The 15,172-nt window shown below is 33.8% G+C and overlaps 1 pseudogene; it reads left to right on the top strand.

Annotated features, from left to right (window-relative positions):
- The first annotated feature begins 1,805 nt into the window (after positions 1-1,805).
- LOC149558039 (ATP synthase subunit gamma, chloroplastic-like) lies at positions 1,806-2,451 on the top strand (annotated as a pseudogene).
- Positions 2,452-15,172: the final 12,721 nt, after the last annotated feature.

Here is a 15,172-nt window from a genome sequence, read left to right as displayed (position 1 = left end):
AGATCCTCCTCCTAGTGCTTGATAGGCACTTTCTGGGAAATGGCCTCACTTGGATCTAATGATTTCTTTTCTACAACCAAAGATAAAAGATGTGGAGGTTGCCACTGATCCTCTTGTTGCTATTTTTGATGATGGCTGGATTGTTCCCAGCCTACCCCCCAATCCCAAACATGATTGGGGCTTTCATGATCGTGATGAACCACCACCCTTGGCTGGCACTACTTTGGCCACTTGATGTTGCTTTATCTCTTTTTTTTTAATGAATAGTGTCTAATTCTGATTGTAGCCATGTGAACTTATTCATTGGTTGATCTTGTATCCCCTAACCCTTTTTGTGAATTTTAATCTTAGTATATTATTTATTAATAGAAAAGGACTATTCATTAAAAAAACTTATAATATTTTTGAAAGCATACTTGCTACCAGTTCAATGCTAGGGTAAGTATTCTTACATATGTCATGTAGCCTCCTACATCTCTAAATTTGTTAGAAGTTGTAATCTTTCCTTGGTGTGTTTATAAACCAAGGTTAGACCTGCTTTCTTTATTGTTATAATATATATTAGGATATAAGCCAAGGTATCCTAATCTATTTCTTTTTTGTCCTTTTTCCACTACATCTTATTTTTTCCTCTAGTGGAATATGTGAGGACAAATATTTATTGTAATTTGTAATTTAGATTATTCCTCCTTAAGAGGAATATCACACTTGGCCTCACACATTTATGAATGGTGGCATTCATAGACATGGGAGTTACATTCTAACTCCTCTCTCTTATCTCTATTTAAGAGATGACCCTCCTCTCTAATTTCTGATGAGGTTTCTTCCTCTTCTCAATTATTTAATGAGTGATTGCTCTCTCTCTCTCTCTCTCTTCTTAGGCTTTTCGTGCCTCATTCATAATGTCACAAGTGGTTTTCTTTGCTTTCCCCTTTTCAAATATCTTGTCTCATAGTGTTGGATCTTGAAGCTTTCTCTCTCCTAACTTATGGTAATATATTTTCATGCACTAACTCGCTTAGATTCTTTCCTGGTATTGCTTATTACATATTTTTTTCCCATTTCTAACATGGTATCAAAGCATTTTAATCTTTGTTTTTTAGTGTTTGCATGAAGGTACAAATTGAAGGAAACTCTTGAGAGAGATTTCACTAATTTCTTTTTCCATTTCTAATTTCTTTTTTAATCTTCTTAAGTTGGAAGAAATTGATTTTTTTGGGTTTGACTAGTTTACCACCAAACTCGATTAACTCTTGTTTTGCTCTAATTTGTGTAGGTTTTCATATATTGTTGATAAAGAAAATAATGTAAATTTAAAGATATCACACTCCTACTTTAATAATATATTCTAGTACAATCTAGTATATTGTTGAGAGAGTTTATTCTAATATATTTCATTTTTTTAAACTAATTTAATTTAGTAAAAAAATTAGTACCTCCCCTTACTTTGTTAGTTAAGTTCATTCTAAATCTTTTTTATCAAAATTTGTGCTAAATTATTATTATTATCTCTTATCATTTCATATAAATCAAAATCTCAAATATTATCCTTTTCATTTTGATAGTAATATTAATTTTTTTCTAATATTATAATTAAAAAAATTTAATATCAGTTTTTATCTAATCATTTTTTTTGAAACTACACTCTGTAAGTTTCTAATTTTGTCTCTTGCAGGTTTAGAATATTCTCTTTGCAATTATTATTTCTAACTTCTTATCTCTGCCTGTCATAATATGAATGATAGTTCATTCTCTTTGTGCATTTTGCATTTTTTTAATTGCTTAATCATTACTTTTATTTCTGCATGGCTTGCATGCACTGTGTTTTGTATCATTGCTCTATTGCTCTTGGAATCATTGCACTATTCTTAACAGAACTAAAAAGGAGGCTCAACCGATTTTCGATGAAGGTCGACAAGGTGGAGCTTCTTTATACCAAGTTTGTTTCGTTGATAAAATCAGATCCTTTTATTCACACGCTCTTGCCCCTTTCCCCTATGGGCGAGGTCTCTGACATTAATCATGTTTTTGTAGATATGGAAGAGGATGAGATGTTTAGGCTTACTACCAAAAAGGGTAAATTGACGATGGAGAGAAAAGTCATGAGGACTCCCACCCTGGAGTTTTCATCCATGGTACAATTTGAGCAGGATCTGGTTCAAATCTTGGATGCCCTGCTGCCACTTTATCTGAACAGCCAGATCCTCCATGCCCTTCAGGAGTCCCTTGCCAGTGAGCTTGCTTCTCGTATGAATGCCATGACTTGCACTAGTGGCAATACTGAAGATCTCACCAAGTCGATCTCTATTACTTCAATAGGGCTCAGTAGGTCAAGATTACGAGAGAAATCTTAGAGATCGTTGCCGGCGCCAATGCCCTCAATTAATTTGGGCTTTCTTTGTTTCTTCTAGATTAGGGACTCAATTCCATGTTTTTGATCTTTAATATAATCGAAGAATCCATAACCTCTTCTCATCCGCTACAAGCTCCTCATCCTCCTCCCATTACCCTCCAACACTGACTGTCCGTTGACCAAATCCCCACATCCAAGCCCTCCGAGTCCCAGATTACAATGTCATACGAACAGGGGGATCCTCGTCGGAGAGGCAAAGGTCAAAGAGAAGTCTGAAGATCATGGCATGCATCTAGTAGCTAAATCTATCACCATGCCTAGCGAGCGCGAGCAATAGATATGGGATAGAGTTTAACGGCAAGGCCAAGCGCGCTGGGTGCACGATGTGGAGACGTCCCCTGGTGTTCTATGATTTGCAGACGCTAAGATAGCACATAGACTCCATTAAGAACACCAAGAAGATCACAGATGCCCAATGATAAGATTGTTGGAGGCAGGGACGATGCTTTCAATATGTTTTTCAGCGAGACTTTGAGTGATTTGATGCCAGGTTGAGGCAAGTGATGGAAATTTTTGACGGCTTGGTATGGCATTCCGACGAGGCCGTAAAGTGTGATGATTCGCAGCATGAAACCCTCGTTAGAGCTCAACTGAATTTTGTTGTTCTCATGCTCAACGATATCTTCGACGGCATCATGGCACCCCCCCAACGCGATAGTCTCTCTGCTAGAGCTATCTACTATAAATGGAAAGGCTTTTAGTTTACTTTTTCTTATTATTACTTTTAAATATTTGTAATTATCATTAATTTAGAAATTTAATAGTATTTTTTAAATTTAAATTAGAAGGGTGTTTTATTACAAAAAAATAAATATTTTTTGATAATTCTTTTAAACAAAGGGAGTATTTTTTTTGTTAAAGATTGATCAAAAGAAATCAAAGTCATTTTTTTAAATAAATTATAATTGTTCAAAAAAAAATTTCTTTATGAGTATTATGGAAAGTTTAGGTGACTCCTTGGTATAAGTTCAATATAGCTAGATCATAGCTTTGTCTTATAAATTTACAAGTGTATTTCAATGTGGTTTAAACCACATATAAGTTACAAATGAATAGTGTTTATTGATTCAAAACTCAATATGATTCCACGTATATATATCTCTAAATCATGTATCCTTGAATTATGGTGTTTGAAACCTTAAATAAGCTTCTTGCTTAATCATTGTTTAACATTCTGTTAAACTAACTTGCTTGTTAAATTGATTTGCACTTTAAACTAACTTCACTATTTCTAATTGATTTCTCGATCCTTTCTTTGTTCATATCTCTCTAACCATTTTCTTCATTTATTCAATTTCTTTTTTGGATACTTGTTTTTATTCTTTCATATATTTTTCTTGGTGGGCCCATCCTTTTTGTATCCACACTTTTGTTCACCTTGCATGGAGATTTTAACTGATATCTAATAATTTATGCTTATTACTCTTCCAAATACTTCTTATTTATCTCAAATTATTCAAGTTTATGAATTATCTTACACTATTGCCTTCATTATTTAATGATTTGATTTAATTTTACTATGTTCTATTGATCTATCTATAGATAGTTACATTTTTATGCTTTTATAGCATCTCTTTATGCTCATGGTAGTAGTTTATGGTTTTATACCATTGGTTTATATGATTTTTATTTGATTTTGCGTAAGTTGCATTAGGAGCCAAATTTTACAAGGTTAACTATGGTGGACCCGACAGTTTTAAACTAACTCATAGTTGCCTTATCTGGCCCATGGACTATCCCTCCAACCTATAATTGGTGTGCACTTACTTCAATGGAGTTTTCCTCCATTTGTTCCACTTTGTTCCTCAATGTGAGGATGATATTTTATGGGGATTTCCCATTCCAAACTCCTTGTCTCCTTGGTGTATGCTCCTAGTTGTGATTTATTCATGGTATGACTTCATACACCTTGCTCATTTTTTAGTTTATAGGTGACGAGTCTACCATATCTTGGAGCACTCCAATATTGGAGACTCTATTTGAGAAAATTGTTTTGACCCATGTTGATCTTTTTCCTCATGGCAATGATGTTTCTTGTCCATGATGGATTTCTTATTTGAAGGCAATACGTTGTTACTCCTCATAAACCCTTCCTTTGGTCCACATTGGCAATCATTCTTGGAAAAAATGTAACTTGAATTATTTGGTGCTTGAGGCACATGTTCTACTTATTTATTATTGCCTCTCTCATATTTCTTTGATAAATATACAATGTGATAATGTTCTGCATACTTTATTGCCTAGATCATGGGTCATGTAGATGATGGAGTCGTGATCCATTCACTTGTAGTGGGATGACTCATTAGTGGACTATCTATATCTATGTGATTGACGCAATTTTGATGTAGGTGTCATTAGTTGGCCTTGCCTATGGTCATTTGTGCATTAGTATGTACCTTTCATGAGAGATTTATTGCATCTATTATGATCATTTTGAGCTTATGAATTATTTTAGATATCATGTTAACTCCATTGCATGTTGGTGAACATATTCATTTATCCTCATCTCTCTTAGTTCCTCCTTGATTAAATTATTATAACTTCATTTTTTTTACTAACTTCTCGATTCAATGTAATTCTACTTGTGGATAGTTGTCTTGTTTCTTGTTCTCTACTATTGTCTAGGTGATCCATCGAGGAACCTTGTCGATTTTTGACATATGAAGATGTGTCTAAGCTTCCACTTGATCACATTCAAAGGACTCATGTAATTCTCTTGGATTTGCAAATATACCATATGTCTTGAAGACAATCAAATTACTTCATATTGAACATTAAGTTGTAGATTGTTGTAAATTATGGGTTTAATACCCTTTGATGTAATTTCCCCAAGTAAAGATTAAAGGGAGGTGTTAGAAGTTGTAATCTTTTCTTGGTGTGTTTATAAACCAAGGTTAGACCTCCTTTCTTTATTGTTATAATATATATTAGGATATAAGCCAAGGTATCCTAATCTATTTCTTTTTTCTCCTTTTTCCACTACATCTTATTTTGTCCTCTAGTGGAATATGCGAGGAAAAATATTTATTGTAATTTGTAATTTAGATTACTCCTCTTTAAGAGGAATCTCACACTTGGCCTCACACACTTGTGAATGGTGTCATTCATAGACATGGGAGTTACATTCTAACTCCTCTCTCTAATCTCTATTTTAGAGATGACCCTCCTCTCTCATTACTGATGAGGTTTCTTCCTCTTCTCAATTATTATATGAGAGATTTCTCTCTCTCTCTCTCTCTCTCTCTCTCTCTCTCTCTCTCTCTCTTCTTAGGCTTTTCATGCCTCATTCATAATGTCACAAGGGGTTTTCTTTGCTTTCCCCTTTTCAAATATCTTGTCTCATGGTGTTGGGTCTTGAAGCTTTCTCTCTCCTATCTTATGGTAATATCTTTTCATGCATTAAATCGCTTAGATTCTTTTCTGGTATTGCTTATTTACATAATTCTTTTTCCATTTCTAACAAAATTGACCGCGAAGGCTAAATGTGGTTTTCCTACCACATCTCTAATGAGATCACACACTATTTCCCATCTAAGGTTACCAAATGATGACTTCTCAAGATGCATCTTGATGCATAAAGGATTGACAGGGAGTGTAATATAATATGTCATAAATATATACACAATAAATGTTACTTTTGAAGTTTATATGTGCAAACATAATAAAAGTGAAATAAATTTTCCCTATTTTTTTTGGATGCAGTATATTAAAAAACATTGATTTTTTAGTTATATCCCCCTTTAAAAAATTAAAATTTCATCAACATAGAGAGCTGCAACTTAAATAATAAAGTGAAAGTTCTCATTTTTGTAACTTATAATTTGTTTTTAGTGTTTCTAGTTTCAACTGCACATGTCAAAAATTCTAATAATACTTTGGATCACACTTTGCCATCAATTGTCTGGAAAATTGTAATAAGAGAGAATTTGAATTGAGTAAAAAATTTACCGTATCAATGAAATACATACACAAAATATCCTCTTATTTTAGAATATATATTCTCTTATTAATATAGACTGTATTGTGTATATGTAAATATATATCAAATTAGTATATACAAACATATCTACTAATTATATTAAGTTGTAAATATAAAAAAGAAAATTTAAAAAATAGGGATTTTGAGAACTTATAATGTCATATTTCCTATAGGTAATCTTAAGTTGTCAAATGGATTGTGAATTGTTTGAAATGTCTACCCTAGCATTTCTCTTTTTCATTTTCTATGTATTACATTGTCTTTACAAATTATTTAGATTTTTAAGGATATGCATTTAACTAGAAAGAAACAAAGACAACCTAAGACCTATGCATAACAATTAATAATTTACTTATCACTTAAAATAGAAAAATAATGGAGATATCCAATTGTCTTAAATTCCAAACATATGAGTAGCTCAAAGATTTTGCATGAAAAATTTATATAAAATCTAAGATGAAAGAAAACACAAAAAGCATAACTCAACACATAAGTATAAATACTTGACACCTGTGGTACCTAAGGATAATGAAATTATTCTAGATGACTTGGTTAAGGATGTGCTAGCATTTGGTAAGGGTAAGGGGTCTACTCTCCCCTTGAGGTTGATGCATAGACTCTTTACGTGGGTTTTCTTTAGTCCTCCTCTAAGGAGTGGCCGCAAAATTGACCAGGAAAAGATTAAATTCACAAGAGATATATTGATAGAGTTTGAGTCTGTGAAACCATTGGATGTTCATCTTCCTCATTCTACTCAATGATGATTATTCTCTCATGGAATAGTCGGGCATATGCACCGAGTTGTGGTGCCAAAAAGGTGACAAGTTTATTTTTTTCTATTTCCAATAGCATGTACGCACTATTAGAAAAATAAAAAAACTATATATGATGAGTTGCACACTTGCAACCCATCATTTTCATCAGCAATTTTGCTATTCCTATAGAGAGCAGTGTGTACGTGAATTAAAAATCCAACATTTTCACCATCCTTTGCCAAAATGCCTCCTCGCCAATGAAATCCAAGACCACAAGTTCACCTGTGACAATGCCATAAGTGATATAAACTTAACTTTTCATTGTTTGATATGTTTCTCATATTATTTTGTAGGTTTTTTATATTGTTTTTTAATCTTTTTACAAATTTCATTTAGATTTGTTTATTTATTTGGATTTCAATTGATTTTTTATCAAGAAATGTCTATAATCAACTGACAAATCCATAAGAACCTCAAAACCCTCAAGAACCTCAAAACCAAAACCCTCCTCAAGAAGAACAACAAATTTGACAACCCAAACCAATTGCAAGACCTTTGCTAGTCACACAAGAAAATATAATAAATCAAATGGAGAGAGGCAAAATTGAACTAGAAAGACTCATTGCTCGGTTGAAAGAATCTAGACAAACCAATTCAATGAGGGATCAATTGGCATCATCCCTCGAATCCATTAACATCTAGATAGCCTTAGTTAGTGGTTAGTTAGATATTTGGCAGGTTAAGAGGGTTGAACAAAAAAGATTTTACACAAATAAATTTTCATATGAAGATGTTAAAAAAAAAGAAATGCCAAAAGGTAGTATATGTGCATTATTTAGAAAACTCGATGAGAAAAATACTATTAGAGAGTGTACTAAATGATTCTCCATCCATTGGTGCATACATGATGCTATTAGAAATAAATTTTGGAATAGATGGTGGATGGTTTTTGATGCCCCTCCTTGCAACAATCACGAGGTCCCCATGTGCTTTTTGAAGAAATTATATTGTGACTTTGTCCTTGGGGAGATCCCTAATTATTTTGATATATTAGACTCCCAGGGTAGAGGTGAGGGGTCATCATTTGAGAGGCTGGGAGCACATCATGACCCTAATGTAGTTAGGGCACCTATGGTCAAGCCACAATATAAGCATGTGACTATTCCTTAAGTTGTGAAGGAACATGTAGAGGCCAGCGCTCTAGGGACCATTAATGCTTTGATGTAGACCCTAATCCATTCCACTAGCCCATTAGTTGAGGGGGAGCCTTATGTGCGTCATGGTCACATGAACACTTCATGCAGATCCCTATGCACATTTAGCACTCATGCTAGAGATGGTGTAGATGATGGGCTTGTCATCGATCAGTTCCTGAATGACACATTTGGCATTGACAGACATGTAAATTATAATTATAATTTACTAATTTGATGACATTTCATATGTATAGTGAATGATTAATTAATTATCATCTATTGACATTCTTCAAAATTCAGGGTTAGAGTGTTGCTGGGCCTAGCAGTGATCCTCCAGGCCCATTTTTTGTCCCTTCAAGGAGAGGTATGTATCTATTTAATCATTGTAATTATTACATATATTTATTATGTAATCATATTAAGGATTGACAAAAAAAATTATGCATGTGAATCAATTCTCCATAGGACCCTCAACCTTTACTACAGACTCGGAGCATAGACATCATACGAGCTTCACACAAGTACAGTTGTTTCATGTTAATTAATTCGTTTGATTATATTTATTTCATGTTTCATGTTAGATGTAATGTGTATTGTATGACAAGCAGCTCATGATGTCAAACACACCTCCTCATCTATGGTAGTCTGTTGATAGTAGAGTGGCCGCAACTATTGTTAGCTCACAGCCATTGATGGAGGTATGAAAGAATTTTCTTCATTTTAGTTGTTATTTATAATAGTTAGTCTCAAAATTTCTAATGTCATTTATAAGTGATTATATTTATTGAATTTTTGTAGGATCTCATCATGCCTGATCATCCACAAGCATTCGAGGTGGACTTATAGAGTGACTATTTGATGGCAGTAAGAAAATAATTGATTTTGTGTGTGCATATATTTGATTTCAATGTATAATAAATATTGATTCATATCTACTTTCTTTATATCAGTTGGAGTTGGAGAAGAGCCTTAACAAGAGATCAAGTGAGCATGTCAGGAGGACCCTGTCATCTCCACCGTCTCCCTCCACACGACAGCAGAGGACGTCGAGAGACTTGTTTTGAAAAGATATAGTTGATCTAGACATGTATATATATAGACATCAATGGACATATTCGATACAAATTTCATGTATATGACATTATTGGTTATCATAATATATTATGTGTTTGTTAATGTACATGACATTATTGGTTATCATTTTATATTATATGTTTGTTCATGTATGACATTAAATTAGATATGTTCATGTATGACATTAAATTAGATATGTGCATGTATGACATTAAATTAGATATGTTTATGTATGACATTAAATTCAATACCTAATCTATTCAAAACTTGATAGAATATTGATCAACAATAAACTTTATCATTGTTTAAGCATAAGTTAATCATTTGTAATATGTCATCATCATATGATTTATGATCTTGTTCATGTTTAAATTATATATGTTCGTTTATGACATTAAATTAGATATGTGCAGGTATGACATTATATTAGATATGTTTATGTATGACATTAAATTCAATACCTAATCTATTCAAAACTTTGATAGAATATTGATTAACAATAAACTTTATCATTGTTTAAGCATAAGTTAATCATTTGCAATATGTCATTGTCATATGATTTATGATCTTGTTCATGTTTAAAGTTTTCCTTCTATATCATTTGTTTATCAAGTTTAATTCAATACCTAATTAGTTTGATTTTTTGATACAATATTGATTGGCAATAAACTTTATTAGTCAAGATCAATTAGGACCTCCTGGCAATAAACTTTATTAGGAAATATTCATGGACCTCCTGGCAATTGGTCACCTAAATGAGAACCTTGAGATTTATTAGGAGCTCCATTAAAGAAATCAGTAGTCTAAAATTACTCTATCCAACAAAATTAGATCAAAAGTTCTCTAAACATTTATGTTAAAAATAAGATAAAAATTTGATCACAAGTAGTCACAAATTTTGTGTAGAAGAAAAAATCATTGTTACAAAAATAATATAGACAAGAAGAAAAAACACAATTAGCTTGTCAAGCTTCAATACATAACCACCATTCTTTATCATCAATTGAAAAATGTCAGAGATAGTAGAGAAAAGATGGATTATTTGCAAAAAAAGTCATTTTAAAAATCATAAATGTAACATAATCATTGATAGTTTTATGTGTTTTCATACATTAATGATTGTAACATAATCACTAGTTGATTGGAATGTGTTGTTATTATTCTATAGTAAATGGATTAAGGTAAAAATAAAAGTTTAATAAATAGTTGTGATGTATACGAAAGAGAGATATTTCACATGAGAGGGGGATGATTCTAAGATGACACATAAGATACTTGTAAGAGGGAGCTATACTTGTTAATGAATTTACATTGCATGTTATGGAAAATCATACAACATCTTTAAAAGGAAATAAAAGAGTGACAAGTGGAAGGAACATGTTGTTTTGTAGACTCGTATTCAAATTTGGGTGTCAATTTTCTAATGAAGGATTCAAGCACTGCAATTTGGTTGTTTTGGCTCATGTTATCCTTGTATCTCACTCTATCTTGTATCTCACTTTGTCTTATTCCCCCCCCCTTTTATATTTCTATTTTTTCCATATCTATGTAGCTATTTATTCTCTTCATCTCCCCCTCACTAATGCAGATATGTTGAGCAAGAAGTGAGGTTTAAGCACTTTCTTCTTCCTAATCTACCAAACTAAACTTGTGGCCTTCCTAATATCTTACTCCTTTAGGATATCATTTTTTTTGCCTATCCAAATTGATAGGGTCATTTGTGAACTCCTCCAAGGTGAGTACTTCTCCAATTAAGATCTTGCACCTTTATGTTTTAGGGATACTAGCCCTATTCCAAGCCAATAATTGTAACTCTTCACCAATGACTTCACCAACCCCAAGTTTCTATTGTGACACCTTCCTTATGTTGAAGTGATTGAGAATCAACACTTGGTTTAACCCTCCAATTGTCATACAGTACAAAATGTTGACTATCATAGAATTCCTTATAGGTCTCCTACTCTGATCTTTTGGACTTAAATTCCTCTTAGGTTGAAATCTAACTATTCTATGGGTAGATTCAGACACCCTTTTGAAATTTATTTAATATTCCAAAGCCTAGATTCCCAATTCCATTCCTGTAGCACCTAACCCATGTAAAGTACATAGACCTAATAAGGTCACACTAGGTTTGGCTTTCAAAGTAATTACTAGACAATGGGTGCATGAATTGGTGCATGGCCTCAAACCTCCTCTACTCACCAATATTTATCATCTTCAAATTATGATGAAACACAATAATTTTTCCACTTTTTTCTATTATATATTCCCCCTTATGAAAATACTCATAGAATTAATAAACCGTTCATCTCCTCCTTGCAACAATTCTCTACTTCATGTCTCTACTTGACTCGTATCTTAACTATAACACTTCTCTCCCTAAGTAGCATTTTCCAATAGTTCATTTCTCCCCCTTTGACTCATATCTTCTATTTTTATATCACTACCTTTGATATAAGTCCATTCAATATTTTATCTTCATTAACAATTTATCAATGTTTTTAACTAAATTTCTTTTTTTTCTTAACATCTTTAAAGTTAGTCAATATTGATTATCCATTGTCACATAGGAATATATTTATATTTTGTAGAAAATATTTTATATCTACTCATACTCTTATCATCCCTAGTCGTGACAAACAACACAAAAAAATGAGTTGCCTCTACCCATTTGATGTTTTTAGTGGAGGATAGAGAGTTACAAAGTTGGTGACAATTTGGATGTGTAATGAATAAAAAATAAATGAGTAAATAAGAAGCCATTAGAAAAATGACCTACAATGTGGTATTTTCATGCATTCATTGGGTTTCAATATTATGGCTTTTATGAGAGCAATGTTATCATTACAAAGAGATTCACACGTTGAAGGTGAGTGCAATGTACCCTTCTCAAACATAATCAATTTGAGAATGATTAGGATTTTTTGAGATTTTTTGTAGATTAATTTGGTAGACAAGGGAGAAATCCAAATCCAAGAGGACAAGGTTGATTGAGCAATGTTTTGTTGATGGACAATGTCAACCTTGAATTTGCATAAGGTTACTATTTAAATTAAGTTTACATTTTAGCACAAATTATTCCTGGACCTTTCTCGAAACTTTGGATGGGGATGAATAAGAATGCTAATAAATTTTTTTTGAAAGATAATGCCTTGATTTAATGTAATAAAATTTCTTGTTTTTGAAGTTGGCATAAAAAGTTACAAGTCAATTTTGAAGGTCTTAAAGACTCCTAAACAACTTGAAAGTGTTTGTAATTAGTGTAGTGGAGAATGTTCGAGAATGCCAGAGAATTTATGAGCACTGAAGGGGATAGGACAAGGTTGGAGATAGGGTTTACTTGGCCACCCAGAGCTAATGGAGTAGACAATTCAATCCCACGATGAAAGGTGAGAGAGATTTGCTAGTTGGAAACTTTGTACTAGCCAATACTACAAGTTTCAACATCATCCGAGATGGCATCATAAAATGAAAAAATAGTGTGATCTCAATAAAGTGAGAGAGGTTATTGTAGGTCTCTGCAACACCATCCTGTAGGAACTATAATTGCATCCATACCTCACATGAGCTCTGAGATATGCCCCATCAAGGATCATAGCCCTGTGGCATTTAGTGCCCTTAGGGACATTCAAGTTTGGTGTGCCCGAGAATGTTCCAACACTAAAGGGGATAGAATGAGGTTAGGGATAGGGTTTACCTAGCCACTCAGAGCTAACAAAGTAGATAGTTTGATCCCACGATGAAAGCTGAGAGAGATTTGGCAGTTGACAACATTGTACTGGCCAATACTGCAATTTTTAGCATCACCTGCGATGGCATTGTAAAATAAAAATAGAGTGTGATCTCTAAAAAAGTGAGAGAGGTTATTCTAGGCCTCTACAACATAGTTGTGTAGGAATTGGAATTGCATCCATACCTCACATGAGCTCTGAGATATTTCCCATCAAAGATTATAGCCCTATAGCATTTAGTGACCCTTAGGGACATTCCAATTCGACATGCCCGAGAATGTTCTAGCACTGAAGGGGATAGAATGAGGTTAGGGATAAGGTTCACTCAACTACTCAGAGCTAATGGAGTAGATAGTTTGATCCCATGATGAAAGGTGAGAGAGATTTGGCAATTGGCAACTTTGTACTGGCCAATACTGCAAGTTTCAGCATCACCCAAGATGGCATCAAAAAATGAAAATGGAGTGTGATCTCAAAAAATTGAGAGAGGTTATTGTAGGTATTCCCAACATGGTCTTGTAGGAACTAAAATCACATCTATACCTCATGCAAGATCTAAGATATGCCCAGTCAAAGATCACAACCTATGGCATTTAGTGACCCTTAGGGACATTTTGGATTAGCATGCCTGAGAATGTTTGAGCACTGAAGGGGATAGGACAAGTTTGGGGATAGGGTTTACCCAGCCACCTAGAGCTAATTGAGTAGACAGTTCGATCCCACGATGAAAGGTGAGAGAGATTTGGTAGTTGGCAACTTTGTATTGGCCAATACTGCAAGTTTCAATATCATCTGAGATGCCATCATAAAATGAAAATAGAGTGTGATCTCAATCAAGTGAGAGAGGTTATTGTAGGTCTCTGCAACACCATCTTGTAGGAATTAGAATTGCATCCATACCTCACATTAGCTCCGAGATATGCCCCGTCAAAGATCAGAACCCTATGGCATTTAGTGACCCCTAGGGACATTTCAGTTCGGTGTGCCCGAGAATGTTCCAGCACTAAAGGGGATAGAATGAGGTTAGGGAAAAATTTTACTCGGCTACTTAGAGCTAACAGAGTAGACAGTTCGATCCCATGATTAGAGGTGAGAGAGATTTGGCAGTTGGCAACTTTGTACTGGCCTATACTATAAGTTTTAGCATCACCTGAGATGGAATTGTAGAATAAAAATAGAGTGTGATCTCTAAAAAAGTGAGAGAGGTTATTGTAGGTATCTACAACACGGTCATGTAGGAATTGGAATTGCATCCATACCTCACATGAGCTCCGAGATATGCCCCATCAAAAATCGCAGCCCTATGGCATTTAGTCACCCTTAGGGGCATTCTAGTTCGACATGCCTGAGAGAATTCTATTACTGAAGGGGATAGAACAAGGTTAGGGATAGGGTTTACCTAGCCACTTGGAGCTAATGGAGTAGACAATTCAATCCCATGATGAAAGGTGAGAGAGATTTGGCAGTTGGCAACTTTGTACTGGCTAATACTGCAAGTTTTAGAATCACCTAAGATGGCATTGTAAAATAAATACGGAGTGTGATATCCAAAAGGTGAGAGAGGTTATTTTAGGTCTCTGCAACACGATCCTGTAGGAACTAGAATTGCATCCATACCTCACATGAGCTCCGAGATATGCCCTGTCAAAGATCACAGCCCTGTGGCATTTAGCAACCCTTAGGGAAATTTCGTTTGGCGTGCTTGAGAATGTTTGAGCACTAAAGGGGATAGGAAAATTTTAGTGATAGGGTTTAGCTAGCCACCTAGAGCTAATGGAGTAGACAATTTGATTCCACAACCCTTTTTGCACTAAGTTGCAAATTTGAGCAACTTCTATAACTTTCAACAATGCAACGTTGCACAAAAAGTGCAATTTTTACATTTTTCACTTGATTTCAATTCTATGACTTAGAAAATTTTTGGAAATAGTAAAACCTCAAAGGAATATAGGAATATAGATATTTTTATGGTTATTTCCTAAAAGTTGCTAAATTATTGCAAAAGTTGCTAATGCAACTTTGCA

Source organism: Cupressus sempervirens, chromosome 5 (assembly GCF_028749045.1).
Source record: "Cupressus sempervirens isolate cs-2001-9-10 chromosome 5, ASM2874904v1, whole genome shotgun sequence".
NCBI classification, from domain to species: domain Eukaryota; kingdom Viridiplantae; phylum Streptophyta; class Pinopsida; order Cupressales; family Cupressaceae; genus Cupressus; species Cupressus sempervirens.
This window is presented reverse-complemented; position numbering and strand designations above follow the sequence as displayed.